The following is an 8,922-nucleotide window of genomic DNA, read 5'->3' as shown; positions in this document are numbered from 1 at the left end:
TGAAAGTACGAAACTCCATCAGAGTATTGATTTGTTGGCGACATTTATCTTCCCATGGCGGGATGTGAACTCAAATGCAGTTTTAAATAAAAGTGTGTGCTCATGCCTGGATTTTTTTCCCTTATTAATCCCCCTAGGGGAAATTGATTCTATGTATTTAACCCATCCTAACTGTGAGCAGTGATGCCTCTCTTCTGCAACTGCTCCCACACAATTCAATTTAGTTTTATTTATATAGGGCCAAAAATCACAACAAGTCGCCTTAAAGCCCTTTATATTATAAGGTAAAGACCCTACAATAATAAAGAGAACAACAAGAGAACAGCCACTAACAACTCCAACATCATTGTGAAGTTTGCGGACGACACTACAGTGGTGGGTCTTATCACCAACGGTGATGAGACGGCTTACAGGGAGGAGGTCAGCGCCCTGACCCACTGGTGTCAAGACAACCATCTCACCCTCAACGTCGCAAAGACAAAGGAGTTGATAGTGGACTTCCGGAGGTGCAGAGAAGTACACACCCCCATCACCATCAGCGGCGCTGCTGTGGAGAGAGTGAGCAGCTTCCGGTTCCTTGGTGTACATCTGGCTGAGGATCTTATGTGGTCAGTACACATAAACAAAACAGTGAAGAAGGCGCAGCAGCGCCTCTTCTTTCTCAGGAGACTGAAAAGATTCGGCATGAACCCCCACATCCTCAGGACCTTCTATCACTGTTCCATTGATAGACTGGATTCATCACCACCTGGTATGGCAACAGCACCGCCTACAACTGCAAAGCTCTCCAGCGAGTAGTGCGGTGCTCTGAACGGATAATTGGAGGTGAGCTTCCCTCCCTCCAAGACATCTACAGGAAGCGGTGCCTGAGGAAAGCGGGGAGGATCATCAAGGACTCCAGTCACCCCAGCCATAAACTGTTCAGACTACTCCCATCAGGAAGGAGGTTCTGCAGCATCCGGTCCCGAACCAGCAGACTGAGAGACAGCTTTTTCCATCAGGCCATCAGACTGCTGAACACGTCATAGACACCTCAGCTTACCTACTGGAACTTCAACATTATGCACTACATACTGTACAGTAATGCCACTGTTTTGCACATGTCTCACTCTGTATATTTTTATATATTTTATTTATTGTTGACTCTATTTAATTTGTAAAATATTTATACACACACACACACACACACACACACACACACACGTAGAAAAACATTTAGTATACACATCCAGAAATTATTATTATTTTTGCATATACTATTATATATTGTACATATATTTATTAGTTTCAGATTTAGCCATTCGTATATTTTGCCTGTTTATGTTATTGTATTTTGCACAACTCTGTTGCTTGTGAAGCTCGCACACAAGAATTTCACTTGCATGTGCTGTACCAATGTACCTGCACATGTGATGTGACAATAAAAGTGGTTTGATTTGATTTGAAAACAACAACAATCAAATGACCTCTTTGAGCAAGCACTTGGCGACAGCGGGAAGGAAAAACTCCCTTTTAACAGGAAGAAGCCTCCAATAGAACCAGGCTCAAGGAGGGGCAGACAAGAGACACACTGTGGAAGACAGAGATTAATAATAACTAATGATGAAATGCAAAGTGATGTAAGGATTTTCTGGACTGAAATGATGATGTTTTTGTATGAAAAATGTATTAGCATCACTTTACAGCACAGCTTTATACTATTTGACATTTGACAAGTGTTCCCAAGAACAATAGTTTGCATGCTGTTAAATGATTGTCTGTTTATATAACTCCCATCGTCATATTTGTACTTTTTGTGCCTCTTTTCTGTAAATTATTTATAACAAAATAAAGATTATTCAAAAAAGAGTTTAAGGAGCAACAGGCAACCACAACGAAGTGCCAAAACTCCAGCTGTAAGCCAGAGCCTTAGTTAAGCAAATACAGAGAAAATATTGATCTTGGCTTAATTATGGCGGAAATGGAGCCCCCAGATGAATCCGCACCAGCGCTAGGTTCAAACCCAGGAGTGACGTGCTGTGAGGTAACAGTGCTAACAGCCGCTGAGCCACAGTGCAGCTTGGGTCTACAGAATGTGCTATTAGAGAAAGAGAGCGAGACAGAAGTATGGACAGTGCGTTCCCATGTGTGCCACAGGAATGTATACCAATGTGTGTGTGTGTGTGTGTGTGTGTGTGTGTGTGTGTGTGTGTGTGTGTGTGTGTGTGTGTGTGTGAGAGAGAGAGAGAGAGAGAGACAGTTTATGTAGCCTCAGGGAGCTGCTATGGTCATATTTTAATAAGTTGCAGTATGTTGGATTATGTACTGCGAGCTTGTAATATCACACCGTCAGGGGCAAAGCCATAACAGATTCTCTGTTAGCTGGTCCTTAGCACAAAAACACACACACACACACACACACACACACACACACACACACACACACACACACACACACACATATATATCAGGGGACTCTCCAAAACATTGTTTTCTGTTCTGCAGCACTTGTGAAAATGTGAGCTCCCACATGATTCCAGTTCAAAGGTACGCCTTTGCCGTTTTGTCTGCCTCAGCATGCAGTAGGTCTCTCTCCCAGCCACAATGAACAGAGCTCCAGGTTTAATAGGCCTTAAGTAGCACACCCCTTTGCTGCCTTTGAAGAGCAAACACTTTGCTGCTCTCTCTCACACACACACACACACACACAGAGTCATATATGTACACGCACATTGCTGTGTGAGCAATAAAAAAACAGTGGAACAGTGGCTAGTTCTCTCTCTGACACATCAAAAGGGGAGCTGAAGGGAGTAATGTGTGGAATGATGTGTGTGTGGACCAAGGCTGGGATGCCATTCATGGTTGTAGTGTTGTGGTTTTAACTGCCTGAGGAGACTTTAAGGCTGTGACTGGCAAGTTCTTTACAGTAGTTTTAACACATGGCCTGTCGCAATCTCAAACGCTGTTTGCGTCTAAAAAAAAATGCTGCTTGCTTCAGAATCTTTTTTTTTTTAAAAACAAAATTTTATTTGAGCAAAGTGCAGAAGATATAACTATATGACTATCATGTGCTTGACAAAATAGCTGCAGTGTCACTTACCCTCATTAAAGCCACGTGCCTCTCTCTATAAAGCAATAAAGACCACAAACAACCTTGGGAATTGTCCCCGTTTTTGAGAAACTGAAAGTGAAGCTCGGTCGGGCGCACACGCACAGCATGGGTGCGTACGTGCGTGTTTAGGAGCACATATGCGTGTTTTCTGGGTCTCGAAGTGAGCGATCGCATAACTCAGGCACTGAAGGAGAAGGGCAAAGTTACAATTAGCCTGCTGCCGAGAGCGTAGCCTCATTGTATGTGGCATGTTTATGCTTTGCTCATGCTGTAATTACATATGTCTTCTTTTGTTTTCTATTCCCATAAAATGAGGAGCATAATGAGGGAAAAAGCTCATTTCTACACAGAACCGTGTAACGCTACACAGTGCTCTTTTTGTCTTCAAGCTCATTTAGGCCTAGGAGAATGTCTATGGGGTTTGAAATGGGAGGAGAAGGGAGGAAGAGAGGACTGTAAACAGCGACATTGCTTCTCCAGATGGGAAACTTCTGTTAAGCTGTAATGAGAATGCATAATGACACAAACGAGCTTGATTAAGCTAGACATGCCTGCGCCTTTGTTGGGGAACATGAAACCAAGAAACCTATTACAACTTTTCTTTTTCTTTTCTTCTATTATTCTCTGTGATATCCTTTTTCGAGCCATAAGAGGAAGAGAGATGTCTTCATTAAATGTTTGGGAACATGTTTCATTTCTCTCTTTTTTAAAAATTAAAAAAAAACAAAAAAAACCCACAGCCATACCCAATAGGGAGAGACGATGAAAAGGCAAGAACAAATGATTAAAAAACAAAGCAAAGGAGTGACTGCTCCTAATGGGACTGTTTTCAACAGCTGCATTAACAAGCCTGCTTGATTTCCTTTGCCTAAGTGAAGTTGTCAGCCCATGTGTCCAGTGTGCTATGTTTAGGATGTCTAAAAGAGTTGTGTTTTCTGGCACCAGCAGATAATAAATGCGAAATGGTTGACCTAACGTCTCTTTCCCCCGTGTTGCTTTACGGTCATTCTCAAAACAGACCCGAGAAATCCTCCTGAGTCGAGGTCAAGAATCCATCACCATCCCCCCCTCCCCTTTTCCCTACATGAACATGCATTTCCATACCGGCTCTGTGTGAGAAGCAGGCCCGAGGGAAAATGATAAGAAGTGCTTCTACTTGCACTGAGCCCCTCTCAAAACATCATAAAACCAACATATTGCTTCCAATTGAATCTCTTGTGCTTCAAATTAGGTTAAAATACTTGTACCTCTCAGAGTGTGGATCTTTACATATGCAAATGCGGGAATACCGAATTGTCTGCCTTCATTTCCATAATGTGAATCATGAATAGGCCTTAGATTTGCTTGGTTGATTTCCAGCTATGCTCAGAAACAAAATCCATATTTGGCACCGCAAAAAGGAACAAAGATTAGAGTTTTTTGAAGGAATGCTAGATTACGCACCCTCATACTGTATTAGACCCAGTGTATGCACAAAAACATACACTTTTCATAGAGCAGCATGTTGTGAAAGAGTCCTACGTCACGGATTACTTTACCATGACTCCTTTGATGAAAATGTATTGCTTTAACCTTGGAAACATGGCACGGCAGTCGATATGGTTTGAGAGACTTGGAAATACTCGTGCCTGTGGATTCAACAGACTAAAGACGCTCTTCGACTGATGAAACAATAGCAGGAGGAGGAGGGGAAACATTCTTCTGCCGAGTCGGCATTATTGGATTTGGATTGTAACATAGTAAGTCAGGCTGAGAGGGGGCCTGTGAATATCACGTTGGAATCATAATAGACAAGGGCCGATTGTTATTGCACCACACCTCCATTAATAATTCAATCATTTGACCCGTGACATGATTTCCCGTAAAACAATCTGATCCTCTGAGGGCTGATGGAGATATTCGAAATCTATGAGTGTGTGTGTGTGTGTCTGTTTTTGACCTTCCCAGTATGACACAGAACTGATGCCCGGGGCGGCCACTCTTAGTCTAAAATTCAGAGGGAAGAAAAGACAAGATACCAGAAAGTGTGCACGCTAACTAAAGTGTGCTGCAGCATTCCCCCCCCCCGAACTAGATATGTGCCCGCCCCAAGGGTGCGCCAATAAGCACGCCACAGGAATGGAGGGTCTCGCACGAAGCGTGCACTTAAAACTGAGCAGCGCTCTGAAAGTTAAGCGCAAAATCAGAACAACGTATGCAGAGTCCATTAGATATAAAAACACTGCGTGTGAGTAAGTGGAAGCAAAGCCCGGTAATATCATAACACATTGTTTCAGCGATTACTACTGACAGGGGAAACGTTGCTGTTCTAAGTTCAGGCCTGCTGCAAACACAAAGACTAACACAGGTGCAGACGTAGATGAATGTAGGGATGTAAAAGCACACACAACTGTGTGCACGCCCACAAAATAACAACACTGGAGCATGCACGCGCAAGAAAAAAGCAGGGGTACCATTTATCAGGCTGCAGACGGGAGCCTTGGAAGGGGAAATCTGTCCTGTGATGGCCCTAAATGAGGGCTTTGGCGGCGCTGTCACATTGTATTTGGCTGGGACATAGGCGGTATGAGGGCCTACAAGAGATGGCCTGTGTGTACAGATATAATGAACTTGGGAGGTGTGTGGAGCATGGGCAGGCAGTGTGATTCTGTCACAGCTAGCGGTGCTCCGTGCCTGCTGTGAGGATGGAGGGAGGGAGAGATAGAGAGAGCGGCGGAGAGAGACGAGACGTAAATTGAGTGCGGAGAGGGAAAGAGTGAGGAAGAGGCGAAAGCAATGATCAAGACAGAAAAAAACATCAGAATGAGAGATGGAGAGGGGCCGGGAATGAATAAGCAGCCCTGCAGAAAAACACTAATCGCTGCCGGATTGGTGAGGCAATACCGCTGTTATACCAGAAGAATATTTGCTCTAATTAGAGCCAGCTAATGTGTCTCCAGGTATAAAAGCTGTTGGCGTTTTCCTGAGAATAATGAGAAACACAAAGCTCGCAGTGTCCTGGAGAGAGGTGCAAAACTCCCTTTGTACATCATTAACAGTTCACTGACAACAAAAGTGGTCTTAATAGAATGTAATGTGGTCTCCTCACCTATCTGTTTGTTCAAATGTCCATTAGGGGAATGCAGAATAATTCTCTCCTTCTGTGCTTCAACCACAACCCATTTTATTTCCAAAGTTCTGCCTCCATTTGCTTCTCTCACCTCTGTCCTCCACATTAAGATGATAAACATGATTTCACGGAGCACTACAATCATCAGTCTTTGTAAAACACGCCAAAATCCTCGATAAAAGAATTAAGCTCGCTTTGGAGAGACGGGGCCAAACGTATAGATTTACAATTCCACACTCAAGTTCCCCGCCATGTTTTAATGCATCATAAACACTTGGTGTTTTTTGGTCTCCGTTCCAATAAAAACAGGAGTGCGCGGGGGTGTAATATCTGGAGCTGGGGGAAATTAAAGCCGAAGTTCCTCTCGTCTCCTCCTCCGGTGCAACTCCCGGCTCGCGCGCTCACACTTGAGCACGCGCGCACGCAAACACGTACGCACGGCTAATCAGCAGCCCGGAGAGAAATCTAAGACCACATCTACACCCAGTGGAGGAACCTGATACAACCACGTCGCCTCCTCCCCCCTGCAGCCCCCCTCCGCCACCTTCCCACATACCCGTCTTTCTCTTAATCATCAGCTCACACACACTAAACGCTCCCGCTGATAAATTAGACGCGAGGTTCAGTATGATTAACTAAAGTTAATGAAGACTGAAAGCGATCGCAGGCGATGTAACCATAGAAGGGAGAAGCATTTGAGAAAACATCAAGACTACATTAGAAAACCAGCAGACATTCTTTTTTCCCCATTTCTGCTGCTATTTCCAAAAGTCCTTTCAGTGCGCGGTGACAAACATAACCCTTCTGACTGCTGGAAAAATAAATCATACTTTCAAGTGAAGACAAATGCCTTATCCGTTGGGAGTAGCTGCAGGCTATAGTCATAATGGCCTTTCTCTCTCTCGCTTTCCTCTTCTCTGAAGGCAGGGAGTTTCCCTGAACTAGTTTGAAATGTCCACAAAAACCAGCGTTACGCAGCATAAAGCAAGTTTAGGGCTGATCGGTAGCAGGAATGTTGCTCTTTAAGACTTATTTTACGATGAACCCCGTGATGGTGAGAAGCACTTATGGTCCTGGAAGCAAAACTGCTACTCAGCCTCCCCCCCCCCCCCCTTCTCTTCTTTTTTGACCAAACAGCAAAAACGCTCATCGCTGACATCTTTAACCGATAAAACACGCTTACGCTCAAGATCATTACTCATCATGTCTGATGTGGTGTCACAGTCTCAAAATTCGTGGATTTCCTATCACTGCAACCCCCCTCTACACCCTCTCTGTACGTTTGGCCCTGCTCAGGCTTGGCTCGGCTCGGGGCAGACCAGCTGCAGAAGTCTGTCTCCTCTCCTCTCTCCCCTCCTCTGCTCTCAGTGCTATCAGGTTGCCACTCCTCCTCCTCCAGCCCATTACACAGGCCTCTTTATGCTGCGCTAAAAGCTGCTCATGTTCAAACACTCCTGGGAAAAGCTCCTTAAAAACATGTCAGGATGAGAGGCCCTGTCTGGTAAAATATTAATAGGAAGTTAATTGGTTGTTAATGGACTGGTGCTTGGGTAGGAATCACCCTCCATTAGATAGGCCACTGAAACACCCCATTCAGGGGTGTCATCTTACCACCTCCACCATCTAATTGGTTTCCGGTCACCGTAGCAGTTGAGTTGCGGTAACCTGGTGTTAAAGACATTATCGCTTGAGTTTTATATAAGCTCTGGCAAAGAAAGTATTGTACCAAGCGCAAAGCGCGTTTCCCCACCACTCTGGTATTGTGGGTGTTCAGTTACTTTGGGGTCAAGCTCGGCGCGCCCTTTCTCTTTTAATTGGGCGCCCTTTTTGTCTTTCCTCGTGTTAATCTTTCCTTCTTCTACACATAAGGAAATAGTTTTAACTTTTGTTGTTTGTGGTCAGAGTCACTGCGCTTTCTGTGGTCGTCCTTACCCGAAAGAAAAAGAAAAAATCCCCTCCTCTCTCAGAGCAGACATGTAATATTGATGCGGAACAGACTCGGAGAAACACAAAAAAAATCAAATGGAATCCAAACTAAGTTCAAATGTCGACTTCAGCGCATACATTTTTGATCATTGCAAACCTACCAGATGCAATTCCCTTCAAGGGAAGCCACAGGGGCACGCCGAGCAAGGGACGTATTTAGAAATAAGTGATATTTCAGCGTGTCTTTCAATCCCGACTTCGTTCAGCTCCGATTCATTTATGAGAGGGACAAATACTTGCTGAAAGAGGTGGTTCAGGAAATGGGACTAAAAATGGCGGCAGAGGTTACCCATGTTTTTATGGATGAGGCTTTCAAATGTACCACGTAACTAAAATGAGCCAGCTCTTAAAGTAATCTCATTGTTTATCTAGACTTACAGACGTTATGTAAATGCTTTATATATACTGTTTATAGTGTCTCATACCTGAGTCTTTCTCTGGAAAAGGAAAGAAAAACATTTTTTAAATCAGTTATTTCAACATCACAGCCTGGTTAAATGTGAGGGTCCTACACTCAACATTTATATTAAGTTTTTCAATCCTGAATCATGCTTTTCATGCAGCCTTTACTTGCTGTTACTCTTTAATGCACTCAAGTCCACTCTCGTGCCTCGGTCTATTTAATGGTAACCTCACTCAAACATTGAGTGAACCCGTGTCCAATTACATTACAAAGCAAATGTCAATGGATCCAACAGATGTTGTGCTACTACACAACTTCCAAGTTTCATTTCAC

Source organism: Copadichromis virginalis, linkage group LG2 (assembly GCF_057382275.1).
Source record: "Copadichromis virginalis isolate Kocher_CV1m ecotype Utaka linkage group LG2, C_Virginalis_male_GT1.1, whole genome shotgun sequence".
NCBI lineage: Eukaryota > Metazoa > Chordata > Actinopteri > Cichliformes > Cichlidae > Copadichromis > Copadichromis virginalis.
This window is presented reverse-complemented; position numbering follows the sequence as displayed.